The sequence below is a fragment of the Schistocerca cancellata genome, unplaced genomic scaffold, assembly GCF_023864275.1.
Source record: "Schistocerca cancellata isolate TAMUIC-IGC-003103 unplaced genomic scaffold, iqSchCanc2.1 HiC_scaffold_1078, whole genome shotgun sequence".
NCBI classification, from domain to species: Eukaryota; Metazoa; Arthropoda; class Insecta; order Orthoptera; family Acrididae; genus Schistocerca; species Schistocerca cancellata.
Window position 1 is genome coordinate 34,897 of NW_026047077.1, and position 16,993 is coordinate 51,889.

General features: G+C 47.7%; 17 non-coding genes across 17 annotated transcripts; 10 read left to right on the forward strand and 7 right to left on the reverse strand.

Moving 5' to 3' along the window:
* The first annotated feature begins 5,106 nt into the window (after positions 1 to 5,106).
* On the forward strand, positions 5,107 to 5,179 carry Trnav-aac (transfer RNA valine (anticodon AAC)). Its single transcript has one exon. It is a non-coding gene; the product is annotated as a tRNA-Val (tRNA).
* Positions 5,180 to 5,387: 208 nt separating this feature from the next.
* Positions 5,388 to 5,459, reverse strand: Trnap-cgg (transfer RNA proline (anticodon CGG)). The gene has a single exon. It is a non-coding gene; the product is annotated as a tRNA-Pro (tRNA).
* A 234-nt stretch (positions 5,460 to 5,693) lies between these two features.
* Trnav-uac (transfer RNA valine (anticodon UAC)) lies at positions 5,694 to 5,766 on the forward strand. The gene has a single exon. It is a non-coding gene; the product is annotated as a tRNA-Val (tRNA).
* A 2,006-nt stretch (positions 5,767 to 7,772) lies between these two features.
* On the forward strand, positions 7,773 to 7,845 carry Trnav-aac (transfer RNA valine (anticodon AAC)). The gene has a single exon. It is a non-coding gene; the product is annotated as a tRNA-Val (tRNA).
* Positions 7,846 to 8,053: 208 nt separating this feature from the next.
* Trnap-cgg (transfer RNA proline (anticodon CGG)) lies at positions 8,054 to 8,125 on the reverse strand. Its single transcript has one exon. It is a non-coding gene; the product is annotated as a tRNA-Pro (tRNA).
* A 234-nt stretch (positions 8,126 to 8,359) lies between these two features.
* Positions 8,360 to 8,432, forward strand: Trnav-uac (transfer RNA valine (anticodon UAC)). The gene has a single exon. It is a non-coding gene; the product is annotated as a tRNA-Val (tRNA).
* A 1,989-nt stretch (positions 8,433 to 10,421) lies between these two features.
* Positions 10,422 to 10,494, forward strand: Trnav-aac (transfer RNA valine (anticodon AAC)). The gene has a single exon. It is a non-coding gene; the product is annotated as a tRNA-Val (tRNA).
* Positions 10,495 to 10,702: 208 nt separating this feature from the next.
* Positions 10,703 to 10,774, reverse strand: Trnap-cgg (transfer RNA proline (anticodon CGG)). Its single transcript has one exon. It is a non-coding gene; the product is annotated as a tRNA-Pro (tRNA).
* A 234-nt stretch (positions 10,775 to 11,008) lies between these two features.
* Trnav-uac (transfer RNA valine (anticodon UAC)) lies at positions 11,009 to 11,081 on the forward strand. The gene has a single exon. It is a non-coding gene; the product is annotated as a tRNA-Val (tRNA).
* A 636-nt stretch (positions 11,082 to 11,717) lies between these two features.
* On the reverse strand, positions 11,718 to 11,789 carry Trnap-ugg (transfer RNA proline (anticodon UGG)). The gene has a single exon. It is a non-coding gene; the product is annotated as a tRNA-Pro (tRNA).
* A 1,501-nt stretch (positions 11,790 to 13,290) lies between these two features.
* Trnav-aac (transfer RNA valine (anticodon AAC)) lies at positions 13,291 to 13,363 on the forward strand. The gene has a single exon. It is a non-coding gene; the product is annotated as a tRNA-Val (tRNA).
* A 204-nt stretch (positions 13,364 to 13,567) lies between these two features.
* Trnap-cgg (transfer RNA proline (anticodon CGG)) lies at positions 13,568 to 13,639 on the reverse strand. The gene has a single exon. It is a non-coding gene; the product is annotated as a tRNA-Pro (tRNA).
* Positions 13,640 to 13,873: 234 nt separating this feature from the next.
* Trnav-uac (transfer RNA valine (anticodon UAC)) lies at positions 13,874 to 13,946 on the forward strand. The gene has a single exon. It is a non-coding gene; the product is annotated as a tRNA-Val (tRNA).
* A 636-nt stretch (positions 13,947 to 14,582) lies between these two features.
* Positions 14,583 to 14,654, reverse strand: Trnap-ugg (transfer RNA proline (anticodon UGG)). The gene has a single exon. It is a non-coding gene; the product is annotated as a tRNA-Pro (tRNA).
* Positions 14,655 to 15,990: 1,336 nt separating this feature from the next.
* Positions 15,991 to 16,063, forward strand: Trnav-aac (transfer RNA valine (anticodon AAC)). Its single transcript has one exon. It is a non-coding gene; the product is annotated as a tRNA-Val (tRNA).
* Positions 16,064 to 16,271: 208 nt separating this feature from the next.
* Trnap-cgg (transfer RNA proline (anticodon CGG)) lies at positions 16,272 to 16,343 on the reverse strand. Its single transcript has one exon. It is a non-coding gene; the product is annotated as a tRNA-Pro (tRNA).
* A 234-nt stretch (positions 16,344 to 16,577) lies between these two features.
* Positions 16,578 to 16,650, forward strand: Trnav-uac (transfer RNA valine (anticodon UAC)). The gene has a single exon. It is a non-coding gene; the product is annotated as a tRNA-Val (tRNA).
* Positions 16,651 to 16,993: the final 343 nt, after the last annotated feature.

Below are 16,993 nucleotides of genomic sequence, written 5' to 3' on the forward strand. Positions count from 1 at the left end.
TTCCGAGTGTTTTGGAGTGGTGGACCCGCAAGGCGAAGCCCAAATTACGGAAAGTAATTATATCTTATAGTATAGAGAGATCTCGGGCAGTTCACCGTACAATGGAATTTTACTATATGGTCTTAAGGGATTTGTATGATCAGGCAGATGGCTCAGACAGGCGCCTGTCCGACATCAAGAAAATTAAAGCGACATTATTAAGCTTAAAGAGAAAACAACTGGAGGGTCTTAAACTTAAGTCAAAAGCCAGATCCGTTAGCGAGGACGAAACGGCTGCGTTATATCATCTGATTAAACATCGCAAGAACCGACGACGGATATTCATGGACGAACTTAAATTAGAAAACGGTACTGTCCTCACTGTGCAAAACGAGATCATCAGAGAAATCCACAGGTATTACAGTGCCCTGTATGAGGCAGAAGCAACGCAAGAGGACGATTTGGATGAGTTATTTGCGTTTACAACCTCCACAATTACTGCCGACGACAACGCCAGCTTATTTTCAGCTTTTAGTCCAGATGAAGTCCTTGAAATAATTCGCGGCTCCCCTAAAAGTAAATCGCCGGGCCCTGATGGCCTTCCGGTCGAATTCTATCAACGATATTGGAGTATCATAGGTGATAAGTTGACACAAGCCGTTAACGACGTACTGCGGGGAAAGTTTGTACCATCAGAACTTAAAGAATGTAAAATCGTGTTGATTCCTAAAAATAAGGGATGTAAAAAGATTAACAACTTCCGGCCGACTTCTCTTCTTAACTCAGATTATAAGATTATTGCGAGAGCTTTAAACAATCGAATGATGCCGTTGACCGCAAACATAATTGGGCAACAGCAAACTTGAGCTTATAGGCGATCAATATTTCAGACTACAGCACAATATAGAGATATCGTCGCTCTGTCGTCTGCCAGCACCATTAATTGCGGCCTCCTTTTTCTCGATTTTTATAAAGCATTTGATAATGTCAGCCATAAATACCTCTTCGAAACAATACGGAGGATGGGCTTCGAGCATGACTCCATCGCTGTCGTGCGCAATATGATCACTGGTCTGGCTGCCACGATCTCCGTTAACTGCCAGCTCACAAGACCAATTACCATCGCAAGGGGTGTCCCCCAAGGAAGCCCCCTTTCCATGTTGCTCTTTGTCATCTCCCTAGAACCATTGCTGCGGCTAGTACATGAGCACATGACGGGCATAACGATCGCCGGGAAGAAAACTGCAGTTGGGGCATATGCTGATGATGTCGGCATCGTCGTGAGGAACAGGGATGATATGATTGTACTGGAGGCAGACCTCAGGCGCTATTGTTCCGCTTCTGGCGCAAAAATGAACGAAACTAAAAGCAAATTTCTACGTATAAGGGGACTTGACGATGTCGGCCTAGAATGGGCTACCCATGTTACGGAACACAAATCTCTTGGGACGATACTGACGGTCCCTCCACAAAGGATGATAACGGCAAATTGGCGGGATGTCTTGTTCAAAGTCAAGGGTGCTTTAATAGATAACGTTTATCGCAGTATGGACCAAATTCAGAGGGTTAAATTTATAAATACATGTATCCTGTCGCGAGCATATTATGTGGCACAGGTCTTTCCAATCCCCACAGTCATAGCCAAACAGATAATGAGCCAGTTGACCAATTTTCTGTGGCGGGGGGAAATATTTCGAGTTGACGTGAAGACTGTGACCCTCGACCCTCTGCATGGCGGTCTGGGTCTGACCGATCTGAACGCCAAAGCAATGGCTTTTTACATTAAACGGATGACATCCTTAATCCAAAACTACTCTGACACCCTTACGGCAAAGTTGTTTGAGGCAGTCGCGCCGAAAAGCGTAGAACCGCCCATCAATGTGCAGACGATCGACTACCAGCTCTCCCACATCCGCACATATTATCTGGAAAAGAGCTACTTGAGCGAGGTCCTTCTCCAACATCGACCTTTAACTGCCAAGGACATTCTGGAGCACAGGAAACAATATGAGGGCAAGAACAAAATCGAACAAAAGCACACTGGAGTCAATTGGGATGTCCTGTGGGCGAACATCAGCAGCAGTGTACTTCCGTCTTTGGTCAGGTCGACATGGTATAAAACGGTTAACAACATTATCAGCACAAATGAGCGCCTGCATGCGATTGGGCTAAGCGACACAGCCCATTGTCCAGATTGTCACCAAGTGGATACTGTTCCCCACAGATATACTTGCAGTCACCACATGCACAATTGGCAATGGGTTCGTCAAAAAGTCGCCCTTATAACTCGGACTTCTGAAAATAACATCGACACGAACTTACTGCACAGACCAGACGTCAAATATTTTCCACCAACTAAAAATAATGCTGTCATGTGGCTGTTGGGCCAATATACAAGTCATGTCTTCAATCGGCTGACGGGCGAAGATTACAGCGAGTTTCAGTTACACATGGAAACGGAATATACTAAAATTAGAAACTATGCGGATCACCGTCGCAAGTACGGTAATATGCTTCATATTGCATTCACTAGAACAGGTATTGGATAGCTGTTCGAGCTCTGAAACCTTCACCCGTTAATGTATCAACCAAATGATCTGGCTCCAGTCCCATATTGATGCTTTTCCAATATATATATATATATATATATATATATATATATATATATATATATATATATATATATATATAAATACATAAATAAAAAAAAATAAAGGCACAAAAAATTTTAAAAAAATCAATGTTCCTTTACAATCAATGTGAGTGATGACGGGTATGGGGGCGGCACCGTGGCCAGGCCTCTGACTAATTGACCCCTGCCCACCTTGCCGCTATCTGCCTGCCCCGCTCGCTTTAAAATTAAAGAAAAAAAAAGTTGGAAAAATAAAGAAAAAAAGTGGTGTAGCGGTTATCACGTCTGCATTACACGCAGAAGGTCCCCGGTTCGATCCCGGGCGGAAACACGACTTTTTTTAAACCCCTTTTCGGATTCCATTTCCGAGATAACGTCACGTCTGCGTATGCAGGGATAATAAATGTCGTGTGCTACACGGATATCGCGTCATTTTACTGTCAAATGCTCTTGCTCCCATAGTGTACCGGTATTCAGTAACTCAGAGCGCTCGTAGCTCCATTCTGGCCGGCAACATTTATAATCCATTTCTTCAGGACTACTTCAAGTGCGCTTCATACTGGCTTTCCTGAGCTCACTGCACTCGCCTTGTCACAGCTCTGTTGAAGTGTGAGCGTAACTAATAGTGAGAATCTCTTAACTACGCTCAGTCTTGTAACCCACCCTTTGGTTGTTGTCGTCGCTAATCAGATGAAGGTAGACTGCTCCACGATTGAGGTTCGTCTCCACTCACGGTGCACATGTTCTGCAAAGACAACCTTTGTTTTCCGTTGCATGCAAGATTACTGTCGGCTCTTCTACAGCAATCGACCCATGTAATTTACTGGTGTCAGATTCTTGCCATATCAAACGGTCCCTTCATCACCATAGTGCTACACAAAGCGTGCTGCGGCAGGCATCTATTCTTCATTGCAGAGCTGCAAACGTGGGTGAGCTCCACCTACTCTTCAGCACGGTCAAAACGGTAGGGCTCGTCCTGGATTTCAACCCGGGACCTCCTGCACCCAAAGCAGGAATCACACCCCTAGACCAACGAGCCACCTGCCAGTAGCAATGAAGCTAATCCCGAGCAGTCCAGCTCCGAGGAACACTAACTTCCATGTAAATCAGAAACAAAAGCGCTTTCTGAAGGCAGCGCTCACCACTGATGGGAAGAATATGAAAGGCAATGAATATAGAGTGAATAATTTCATCGCACTCTGCAGATGAACAGACGGTGGTGTTTCACTTTCGTCATGTGCTTTCTCAGTGTCAAGGGAAGGCAAATGCACTAAACAAAAGAACATCAGGAATCCGAGACACCAACTCATAACGAAAAGATTGCGGAATATACTGCAAGCAAAACTTCCAGAAGACCACTCCTGAAGGCGTCGGTGCCTTAAGAATTATTCCGTGCAGCAATGATCATCTAGGAAGAGCCAACTGTACGTGTCGCTCCACCACACAACATTTTTTGATATTGTTTTACCTAAATTTCCATTACCTCTTCGTTACAAGAATACTGCGTGGTTTTCACCTGATCTGCTTCGTCCAGCAGCGATAGTAGTAAGTAAATCGACGACAGTTTCATTAAAAGTAGGTCAGACACAGAAATCGGAGTTACGTGTAGCTCATGTTATTACGCTTTCAAAGGCAGTTCTCCGGCTGGGAGTAGTGGCGTACTCCTGTAATCCAAGCGTCTGGGAGGCCGTTGTTGTGGAAGAGATCTGGCAACAACTACAGATTCGGCCGTTTCATCAGCTCAGGAACGACCGCGACGCCCTCATCGAGTTCTGCAGATTGACCAGAAAGCAGTGCGGAATTTTCGGCCAGTGGTGGCTCGGGGTTAAGAGAAGTCGAGAGCAGTGAGCAAAACTACATCGGGAAACCGAAACAGACGACTCATAACGAAAAGATTGCGGAATGTACTGCAAAAGCAAAACTTCGAGAAGACGAACAATCATTCCGTGCAGCAACGATAATCTGGCGAGACCACAAAACACATTTTATATAATGTTCTACTTATTCTAAACTTGCGTTTCCAGATCATCAGTAAAATACTGTGTGATTTACACCTGGTTTCCTTCTTCCAAAAGCGATATTAAGAAGTACATCGACTGCAGCGTCATTGACGGTCGTGGGTCCGGGCGCCGGCGCGCCAGCGGTGGCCTGTCGGAGCTGCTGGTGCCTCCATGTAGAGCTACCGCTGAGCCCGGGCTCCTCGCCGCTAACGAAGTGATTGCTTTCGGTGACATCATTTGCAATAGCGACTGCGCGAATTGACGGTACCTCGTACGGAAAGAATGAGTAGCTGATGCTGCTGAGGACTCGGCCGCGAGCATTTCCGACGACTTCTTGGGCTCTCATTCGTGATGGCATTCAGACAGGCAAGGGTGCTGTCGATTGTTGCATACGAATGCGAAATACCTGCATTGTGCGTTTCCGCAAAGTGATTTTTACGCCAAAGTTGCGATCGTCCTACAAGTTGCGTCAGATGTGGAGCACAGAGCGTAGCAGTTTCCGTGGTGTAGCGGTTATCACGTCTGCCTAACACGCAGAAGGTCCCCGGTTCGATTCCGGGCGGAAACAATTTTTCGTCGCACTCAACAAGACCCTTGCTACAATCTCTACTGTTACCATTTAAATCAATTTCAAACGGCCCACCACCAGGGCTCAGATGATACATGAAACTCTTTCAGAACCGGCTACTTGGTTTTTGTGCTTACCTGGAGGGCTGGAAATGCGCGGAACAGCCGCCGGCATGACAGTAGTTGCCACACGTTTGCACAAAACGCAAGGGCACGTCCGGGATTTGAACCCGGGACCTCCTGCACCCGAAGCAGGAATCATACCCCTAGACCAACGAGCCTGTTCGTAGCGTCTAAGCGCTGCACATGACTGACGCCTCTGTTCTTGGTATCACCATGGAGAGCTGCCGCTCACCCAGCGTTTTCCCTGGCTGTTGCGGTTTGATTGTTTTCATCGATGTCTTTTACAATAGCAACTTCTAGAATCGGAGGGAGCTCGTAGCCGATGCCTTTGCTTACGCAGGAAAAATCTGTTGCCACTACGGGTTTCTAGGTAGAACAGCCGCAGAGCCGTCGTTTCCGTGGTGTAGCGGTTATCACGTCTGCTTTACACGCAGAAGGTCCCCGGTTCGATCCCGGGCGGAAACACGACTTTTTTTAAACCCCTTTTCGGATTCCATTTCCGAGATAACGTCACGTCTGCGTATGCAGGGGTAATAAATGTCGTGTGCTACACGGATATCGCGTCATTTTACTGTCAAATGCTCTTGCTCCCATAGTGTACCGGTATTCAGTAACTCAGAGCGCTCGTAGCTCCATTCTGGCCGGCAAAATTTATAATCCATTTCTTCAGGACTACTTCAAGTGCGCTTCATACTGGCTTTCCTGAGCTCACTGCACTCGCCTTCTCACAGCTCTGTTGAAGTGTGAACGTAACTAATAGTGAGAATCTCTTAACTACGCTCAGTCTTGTATCCCACCCTTTGGTTGTTGTCGTCGCTAATCAGATGAAGGTAGACTGCTCCACGATTGAGGTTCGTCTCCACTCACGGTGCACATGTTCTGCAAAGACAACCTTTGTTTTCCGTTGCATGCAAGATTACTGTCGGCTCTTCTACAGCAATCGACCCATGTAATTTACTGGTGTCAGATTCTTGCCATATCAAACGGTCCCTTCATCACCATAGTGCTACACAAAGCGTGCTGCGGCAGGCATCTATTCTTCATTGCAGAGCTGCAAACGTGGGTGAGCTCCACCTACTCTTCAGCACGGTCAAAACGGTAGGGCTCGTCCTGGATTTCAACCCGGGACCTCCTGCACCCAAAGCAGGAATCACACCCCTAGACCAACGAGCCACCTGCCAGTAGCAATGAAGCTAATCCCGAGCAGTCCAGCTCCGAGGAACACTAACTTCCATGTAAATCAGAAACAAAAGCGCTTTCTGAAGGCAGCGCTCACCACTGATGGGAAGAATATGAAAGGCAATGAATATAGAGTGAATAATTTCATCGCGCTCTGCAGATGAACAGGCGGTGGTGTTTCACTTTCGTCATGTGCTTTCTCAGTGTCAAGGGAAGGCAAATGCACTAAACAAAAGAACATCGGGAATCCGAAACACCAACTCATAACGAAAAGATTGCGGAATATACTGCAAGCAAAACTTCCAGAAGACCACTCCTGAAGGCGTCGGTGCCTTAACAATTATTCCGTGCAGCAATGATCATCTAGGAAGAGCCAACTGTACGTGTCGCTCCACCACACAACTTTTTTTGATATTGTTTTACCTAAATTTCCATTACCTCTTCGTTACAAGAATACTGTGTGGTTTTCACCTGATCTGCTTCGTCCAGCAGCTATAGTAGTAAGTAAATCGACGACAGTTTCATTAAAAGTAGGTCAGACACAGAAATCGAAGTTACGTGTAGCTCATGTTATTACGCTTTCAAATGCAGTTCTCCGGCTGGGAGTAGTGGCGTACTCCTGTAATCCAAGCGTCTGGGAGGCCGTTGTTGTGGAAGAGAGCTGGGAACAACTACAGATTCGGCCGTTTCGTTAGCTCAGGAACGACCGCGACGCCCTCATCGAGTTCTGCAGATTGAACAGATAGCAGTGCGGAATTTTCGGCTAGTGGTGGCTCGGGGTTAAGAGAAGTCGAGAGCAGTGAGCAAAACTACATCGGGAAACCGAAACAGACGACTTATAACGAAAAGATTGCGGAATGTACTGCAAAAGCAAAACTTCGAGAAGACGAACTCTGAAGCCGTCGGTGCCTTAACAATCATTCCGTGCAGCAACGATAATCTGGCGAGAGCGAGGCGTGGCTGTCGCTCGACCACACAACACATTTTATATAATGTTCTACTTATTCTAAACTTGCGTTTCCAGATCATCAGTAAAATACTGTGTGATTTACGAATTGACGGTACCTCGTACGGAAAGAATGAGTAACTGATGCTGCTGAGGACTCGGCCGCGAGCATTTCCGACGACTTCTTGGGCTCTCATTCGTGATGGCATTCAGACAGGCAAGGGTGCTGTCGATTGTTGCATACGAATGCGAAATACCTGCATTGTGCGTTTCCGCAAAGTGGTTTTTACGCCAAAGTTGCGATCGTCCTACAAGTTGCGTCAGATGTGGAGCACAGAGCGTAGCAGTTTCCGTGGTGTAGCGGTTATCACGTCTGCCTAACACGCAGAAGGTCCCCGGTTCGATTCCGGGCGGAAACAATTTTTCGTCGCACTCAACAAGACCCTTGCTACAATCTCTACTGTTACCATTTAAATCAATTTCAAACGGCCCACCACCAGGGCTCAGATGATACATGAAACTCTTTCAGAACCGGCTACTTGGTTTTTGTGCTTACCTGGAGGGCTGGAAATGCGCGGAACAGCCGCCGGCATGACAGTAGTTGCCACACGTTTGCACAAAATGCAGGGGCTCGTCCGGGATTTGAACCCGGGACCTCCTGCACCCGAAGCAGGAATCATACCCCTAGACCAACGAGCCTGTTCGTAGCGACTAAGCGCTGCACATGACTGACGCCTCCGTTCTTGGTATCACCATGCAGAGCTGCCGCTCACCCAGCGTTTTCCCTGGCTGTTGCGGTTTGATTGTTTTCATCGATGTCTTTTACAATAGCAACTTCTAGAAGCGGAGGGAGCTCGTAGCCGATGCCTTTGCTTACGCAGGAAAAATCTGTTGCCACTACGGGTTTCTAGGTAGAACAGCCGCAGAGCCGTCGTTTCCGTGGTGTAGCGGTTATCACGTCTGCTTTACACGCAGAAGGTCCCCGGTTCGATCCCGGGCGGAAACACGAGTTTTTTTAAACCCCTTTTCGGATTCCATTTCCGAGATAACGTCACGTCTGCGTATGCAGGGATAATAAATGTCGTGTGCTACACGGATATCGCGTCATTTTACTGTCAAATGCTCTTGCTCCCATAGTGTACCGGTATTCAGTAACTCAGAGCGCTCGTAGATCCATTCTGGCCGGCAAAATTTATAATCCATTTCTTCAGGACTACTTCAAGTGCGCTTCATACTGGCTTTCCTGAGCTCACTGCACTCGCCTTGTCACAGCTCTGTTGAAGTGTGAACGTAACTAATAGTGAGAATCTCTTAACTACGCTCAGTCTTGTATCCCACCCTTTGGTTGTTGTCGTCGCTAATCAGATGAAGGTAGACTGCTCCACGATTGAGGTTCGTCTCCACTCACGGTGCACATGTTCTGCAAAGACAACCTTTGTTTTCCGTTGCATGCAAGATTACTGTCGGCTCTTCTACAGCAATCGACCCATGAAATTTACTGGTGTCAGATTCTTGCCATATCAAACGGTCCCTTCATCACCGTAGTGCTACACAAAGCCTGCTGCGGCAGGCATCTATTCTTCATTGCAGAGCTGCAAACGTGGGTGAGCTCCACCTACTCTTCAGCACGGTCAAAACGGTAGGGCTCGTCCGGGATTTCCACCAAAGCAGGAATCATACCCCTAGACCAACGAGCCACCTGCCAGTAGCAATGAAGCTAATCCCGAGCAGTCCAGCTCCGAGGAACACTAACTTCCATGTAAATCAGAAACAAAAGCGCTTTCTGAAGGCAGCGCTCACCACTGATGGGAAGAATATGAAAGGCAATGAATATAGAGTGAATAATTTCATCGCGCTCTGCAGATGAACAGGCGGTGGTGTTTCACTTTCGTCATGTGCTTTCTCAGTGTCAAGGGAAGGCAAATGCACTAAACAAAAGAACATCGGGAATCCGAAACACCAACTCATAACGAAAAGATTGCGGAATATACTGCAAGCAAAACTTCCAGAAGACCACTCCTGAAGGCGTCGGTGCCTTAACAATTATTTCGTGCAGCAATGATCATCTAGGAAGAGCCAACTGTACGTGTCGCTCCACCACACAACTTTTTTTGATATTGTTTTACCTAAATTTCCATTACCTCTTCGTTACAAGAATACTGTGTGGTTTTCACCTGATCTGCTTCGTCCAGCAGCTATAGTAGTAAGTAAATCGACGACAGTTTCATTAAAAGTAGGTCAGACACAGAAATCGAAGTTACGTGTAGCTCATGTTATTACGCTTTCAAATGCAGTTCTCCGGCTGGGAGTAGTGGCGTACTCCTGTAATCCAAGCGTCTGGGAGGCCGTTGTTGTGGAAGAGAGCTGGGAACAACTACAGATTCGGCCGTTTCGTTAGCTCAGGAACGACCGCGACGCCCTCATCGAGTTCTGCAGATTGAACAGATAGCAGTGCGGAATTTTCGGCTAGTGGTGGCTCGGGGTTAAGAGAAGTCGAGAGCAGTGAGCAAAACTACATCGGGAAACCGAAACAGACGACTCATAACGAAAAGATTGCGGAATGTACTGCAAAAGCAAAACTTCGAGAAGACGAACTCTGAAGCCGTCGGTGCCTTAACAATCATTCCGTGCAGCAACGATAATCTGGCGAGAGCGAGGCGTGGCTGTCGCTCGACCACACAACACATTTTATATAATGTTCTACTTATTCTAAACTTGCGTTTCCAGATCATCAGTAAAATACTGTGTGATTTACGAATTGACGGTACCTCGTACGGAAAGAATGAGTAACTGATGCTGCTGAGGACTCGGCCGCGAGCATTTCCGACAACTTCTTGGGCTCTCATTCGTGATGGCATTCAGACAGGCAAGGGTGCTGTCGATTGTTGCATACGAATGCGAAATACCTGCATTGTGCGTTTCCGCAAAGTGATTTTTACGCCAAAGTTGCGATCGTCCTACAAGTTGCGTCAGATGTGGAGCACAGAGCGTAGCAGTTTCCGTGGTGTAGCGGTTATCACGTCTGCCTAACACGCAGAAGGTCCCCGGTTCGATTCCGGGCGGAAACAATTTTTCGTCGCACTCAACAAGACCCTTGCTACAATCTCTACTGTTACCATTTAAATCAATTTCAAACGGCCCACCACCAGGGCTCAGATGATACATGAAACTCTTTCAGAACCGGCTACTTGGTTTTTGTGCTTACCTGGAGGGCTGGAAATGCGCGGAACAGCCGCCGGCATGACAGTAGTTGCCACACGTTTGCACAAAATGCAAGGGCTCGCCCGGGATTTGAACCCGGGACCTCCTGCACCCGAAGCAGGAATCATACCCCTAGACCAACGAGCCTGTTCGTAGCGACTAAGCGCTGCACATGACTGACGCCTCCGTTCTTGGTATCACCATGCAGAGCTGCCGCTCACCCAGCGTTTTCCCTGGCTGTTGCGGTTTGATTGTTTTCATCGATGTCTTTTACAATAGCAACTTCTAGAATCGGAGGGAGCTCGTAGCCGATGCCTTTGCTTAAGCAGGAAAAATCTGTTGCCACTACGGGTTTCTAGGTAGAACAGCCGCAAAGCCGTCGTTTCCGTGGTGTAGCGGTTATCACGTCTGCTTTACACGCAGAAGGTCCCCGGTTCGATCCCGGGCGGAAACACGAGTTTTTTTAAACCTCTTTTCGGATTCCATTTCCGAGATAACGTCACGTCTGCGTATGCAGGGATAATAAATGTCGTGTGCTACACGGATATCGCGTCATTTTACTGTCAAATGCTCTAGCTCCCATAGTGTACCGGTATTCAGTAACTCAGAGCGCTCGTAGCTCCATTCTGGCCGGCAAAATTTATAATCCATTTCTTCAGGACTACTTCAAGTGCGCTTCATACTGGCTTTCCTGAGCTCACTGCACTCGCCTTGTCACAGCTCTGTTGAAGTGTGAACGTAACTAATAGTGAGAATCTCTTAACTACGCTCAGTCTTGTATCCCACCCTTTGGTTGTTGTCGTCGCTAATCAGATGAAGGTAGACTGCTCCACGATTGAGGTTCGTCTCCACTCACGGTGCACATGTTCTGCAAAGACAACCTTTGTTTTCCGTTGCATGCAAGATTACTGTCGGCTCTTCTACAGCAATCGACCCATGATATTTACTGGTGTCAGATTCTTGCCATATCAAACGGTCCCTTCATCACCGTAGTGCTACACAAAGCGTGCTGCGGCAGGCATCTATTCTTCATTGCAGAGCTGCAAACGTGGGTGAGCTCCACCTACTCTTCAGCACGGTCAAAACGGTAGGGCTCGTCCGGGATTTGAACCCGGGACCTCCTGCACCCAAAGCAGGAATCATACCCCTAGACCAACGAGTCACCTGCCAGTAGCAATGAAGCTAATCCCAAGCAGTCCAGCTCCGAGGAACACTAACTTCCATGTAAATCAGAAACAAAAGCGCTTTCTGAAGGCAGCGCTCACCACTGATGGGAAGAATATGAAAGGCAATGAATATGGAGTGAATAATTTCATCGCGCTCTGCAGATGAACAGACGGTGGTGTTTCACTTTCGTCATGTGCTTTCTCAGTGTCAACGGAAGGCAAATGCACTAAACAAAAGAACATCAGGAATCCGAAACACCAACTCATAACGAAAAGATTGCGGAATATACTGCAAGCAAAACTTCCAGAAGACCACTCCTGAAGGCGTCGGTGCCTTAACAATTATTCCGTGCAGCAATAATCATCTAGGAAGAGCCAACTGTACGTGTCGCTCCACCACACAACTTTTTTTTATATTGTTTTACCTAAATTTCCATTACCTCTTCGTTACAAGAATACTGTGTGGTTTTCACCTAATCTGCTTCGTCCAGCAGCGATAGTAGTAAGTAAATCGACGACAGTTTCATTAAAAGTAGGTCAGACACAGAAATCGGAGTTACGTGTAGCTCATGTTATTACGCTTTCAAATGCAGTTCTCCGGCTGGGAGTAGTGGCGTACTCCTGTAATCCAATCCTCTGGGAGGCCGTTGTTGTGGAAGAGATCTGGGAACAACTACAGATTCGGCCGTTTCGTTAGCTCAGGAACGACCGCGACGCCCTCATCGAGTTCTGCAGATTGACCAGATAGCAGTGCGGAATTTTCGGCTAGTGGTGGCTCGGGGTTAAGAGAAGTCGAGAGCAGTGAGCAAAACTACATCGGGAAACCGAAACAGACGACTCATAACGAAAAGATTGCGGAATGTACTGCAAAAGCAAAACTTCGAGAAGACGAACTCTGAAGCCGTCGGTGCCTTAACAATCATTCCGTGCAGCAACGATAATCTGGCGAGAGCGAGGCGTGGCTGTCGCTCGACCACACAACACATTTTATATAATGTTCTACTTATTCTAAACTTGCGTTTCCAGATCATCAGTAAAATACTGTGTGATTTACACCTGGTTTCCTTCTTCCAAAAGCGATATTAAGAAGTACATCGACTGCAGCGTCATTGGCGGTCGTGGGTCCGGGCGCCGGCGCGCCAGCGGTGGCCTGTCGGAGCTGCTGGTGCCTCCATGTAGAGCTACCGCTGAGCCCGGGCTCCTCGCCGCTAACGAAGTGATTGCTTTTCGTGACATCATTTGCAATAGCGACTGCGCGAATTGACGGTACCTCGTACGGAAAGAATGAGTAGCTGATGCTGCTGAGGACTCGGCCGCGAGCATTTCCGACGACTTCTTGGGCTCTCATTCGTGATGGCATTCAGACAGGCAAGGGTGCTGTCGATTGTTGCATATGAATGCGAAATACCTGCATTGTGCGTTTTCGCAAAGTGATTTTTACGCCAAAGTTGCGATCGTCCTACAAGTTGCGTCAGATGTGGAGCACAGAGCGTAGCACTTTCTGTGGTGTAGCGGTTATCACGTCTGCCTAACACGCAGAAGGTCCCCGGTTCGATTCCGGGCGGAAACAATTTTTCGTCGCACTCAACAAGACCCTTGCTACAATCTCTACTGTTACCATGTAAATCAATTTCAAACGGCCCACCACGCTCAGATGATACATGAAACCCTTTCAGAACCGGCTACTTGGTTTTTCTGCTTACCTGGAGGGCTGGAAATGCGCGGAACAGCCGCCGGCGTGTCGGTAGTTGCCACACGTTTGCACAAAATGCAGGGGCTCGTCCGGGATTTGAACCCGGGACCTCCTGCACCCGAAGCAGGAATCATACCCCTAGACCAACGAGCCTGTTCGTAGCGTCTAAGCGCTGTACATGACTGACGCCTCCGTTCTTGGTATCACCATGCAGAGCTGCCGCTCACCCAGCGTTTTCCCTGGCTGTTGCGGTTTGATTGTTTTCATCGATGTCTTTTACAATAGCAACTTCTAGAATCGGAGGGAACTCGTAGCCGATGCCTTTGCTTACGCAGGAAAAATCTGTTGCCACTACGGGTTTCTAGGTAGAACAGCCGCAGAGCCGTCGTTTCCGTGGTGTAGCGGTTATCACGTCTGCTTTACACGCAGAAGGTCCCCGGTTCGATCCCGGGCGGAAACACGACTTTTTTTAAACCCCTTTTCGGATTCCATTTCCGAGATAACGTCACGTCTGCGTATGCATGGATAATAAATGTCGTGTGCTACACGGATATCGCGTCATTTTACTGTCAAATGCTCTTGCTCCCATAGTGTACCGGTATTCAGTAACTTAGAGCGCTCGTAGCTCCATTCTGGCCGGCAAAATTTATAATCCATTTCATCAGGACTACTTCAAGTGCGCTTCATACTGGCTTTCCTGAGCTCACTGCACTCGCCTTGTCACAGCTCTGTTGAAGTGTGAACGTAACTAATAGTGAGAATCTCTTAACTGCGCTCAGTCTTGTATCCCACCCTTTGGTTGTTGTCAAAGCTAATCAGATGAAGGTAGACTGCTCCACGATTGAGGTTCGTCTCCACTCACGGTGCACATGTTCTGCAAAGACAACCTTTGTTTTCCGTTGCATGCAAGATTACTGTCGGCTCTTCTACAGCAATCGACCCATGTAATTTACTGGTGTCAGATTCTTGCCATATCAAACGGTCCCTTCATCACCGTAGTGCTACACAAAGCGTGCTGCGGCAGGCATCTATTCTTCATTGCAGAGCTGCAAACGTGAGTGAGCTCCACCTACTCTTCAGCACGGTCAAAACGGTAGGGCTCGTCCGGGATTTGAACCCGGGACCTCCTGCACCCAAAGCAGGAATCATACCCCTAGACCAACGAGTCACCTGCCAGTAGCAATGAAGCTAATCCCAAGCAGTCCAGCTCCGAGGAACACTAACTTCCATGTAAATCAGAAACAAAAGCGCTTTCTGAAGGCAGCGCTCACCACTGATGGGAAGAATATGAAAGGCAATGAATATAGAGTGAATAATTTCATCGCGCTCTGCAGATGAACAGACGGTGGTGTTTCACTTTCGTCATGTGCTTTCTCAGTGTCAAGGGAAGGCAAATGCACTAAACAAAAGAACATCGGGAATACGAAACACCAACTCATAACGAAAAGATTGCGGAATATACTGCAAGCAAAACTTCCAGAAGACCACTCCTGAAGGCGTCGGTGCCTTAACAATTATTCCGTGCAGCAATGATCATCTAGGAAGAGCCAACTGTACGCGTCGCTCCACCACACAACTTTTTTTGATATTGTTTTACCTAAATTTCCATTACCTCTTCGTTACAAGAATACTGTGTGGTTTTCACCTAATCTGCTTCGTCCAGCAGCGATAGTAGTAAGTAAATCGACGACAGTTTCATTAAAAGTAGGTCAGACACAGAAATCGGAGTTACGTGTAGCTCATGTTATTACGCTTTCAAATGCAGTTCTCCGGCTGGGAGTAGTGGCGTACTCCTGTAATCCAAGCGTCTGGGAGGCCGTTGTTGTGGAAGAGATCTGGGAACAACTACAGATTCGGCCGTTTCATCAGCTCAGGAACGACCGCGACGCCCTCATCGAGTTCTGCAGATTGACCATATAGCAGTGCGGAATTTTCGGCTGGTGGTGGCTCGGGGTTAAGAGAAGTCGAGAGCAGTGAGCAAAACTACATCGGGAAACCGAAACAGACGACTCATAACGAAAAGATTGCGGAATGTACTGCAAAAGCAAAACTTCGAGAAGACGAACTCTGAAGCCGTCGGTGCCTTAACAATCATTCCGTGCAGCAACGACAATCTGGCGAGAGCGAGGAGTGGCTGTCGCTCGACCACACAACACATTTTATATAATGTTCTACTTATTCTAAACTTGCGTTTCCAGATCATCAGTAAAATACTGTGCTCCTGTGATTGCTTTTGGTGACATCATTTGCAATAGCGACTGCGCGAATTGACGGTACCTCGTACGGAAAGAATGAGTAGCTGATGCTGCTGAGGACTCGGCCGCGAGCATTTCCGACGACTTCTTGGGCTCTCATTCGTGATGGCATTCAGACAGGCAAGGGTGCTGTCGATTGTTGCATACGAATGCGAAATACCTGCATTGTGCGTTTCCGCAAAGTGATTTTTACGCCAAAGTTGCGATCGTCCTACAAGTTGTGTCAGATGTGGAGCACAGAGCGTAGCAGTTTCCGTGGTGTAGCGGTTATCACGTCTGCCTAACACGCAGAAGGCCCTCGGTTCGATTCCGGGCGGAAACACATTTTCGTCGCACTCAACAAGACCTTTGCTACAATCTCTACTGTGACCATTTTAATCAATTTCAAACGGCCCACCACCAGGGCTCAGATGATACATGAAACTCTTTCAGAACCGGCTACTTGGTTTTTGTGCTTAACTGGAGGGCTGGAAATGCGCGGAACAGCCGCCGGCATGACGGTAGTTGCCACACGTTTGCACAAAACGCAAGGGCTCGTCCGGGATTTGAACCCGGGACCTCCTGCACCCGAAGCAGGAATCATACCCCTAGACCAACGAGCCTGTTCGTAGCGTCTAAGCGCTGCACATGACTGACGCCTCCGTTCTTGGTATCACCATGCAGAGCTGCCGCTCACCCAGCGTTTTCCCTGGCTGTTGCGGTTTGATTGTTTTCATCGATGTCTTTTACAATGGCAACTTCTAGAATCGGAGGGAGCTCGTAGGCGATGCCTTTGCTTACGCAGGAAAAATCTGTTGCCACTACGGGTTTCTAGGTAGAACAGCCGCAGAGCCGTCGTTTCCGTGGTGTAGCGGTTATCACGTCTGCTTTACACGCAGAAGGTCCCCGGTTCGATCCCGGGCGGAAACACGAGTTTTTTTAAACCCCTTTTCGGATTCCATTTCCGAGATAACGTCACGTCTGCGTATGCAGGGATAATAAATGTCGTGTGCTACACGGATATCGCTTCATTTTACTGTCAAATGCTCTTGCTCCCATAGTGTACCGGTATTCAGTAACTCAGAACGCTCGTAGCTCCATTCTGGCCGGCAAAGTTTATAATCCATTTCTTCAGGACTACTTCAAGTGCGCTTCATACTGGCTTTCCTGAGCTCACTGCACTCGCCTTGTCACAGCTCTGTTGAAGTGTGAACGTAACTAATAGTGAGAAACTCTTAACTACGCTCAGTCTTGTATCCCACCCTTTGGTTGT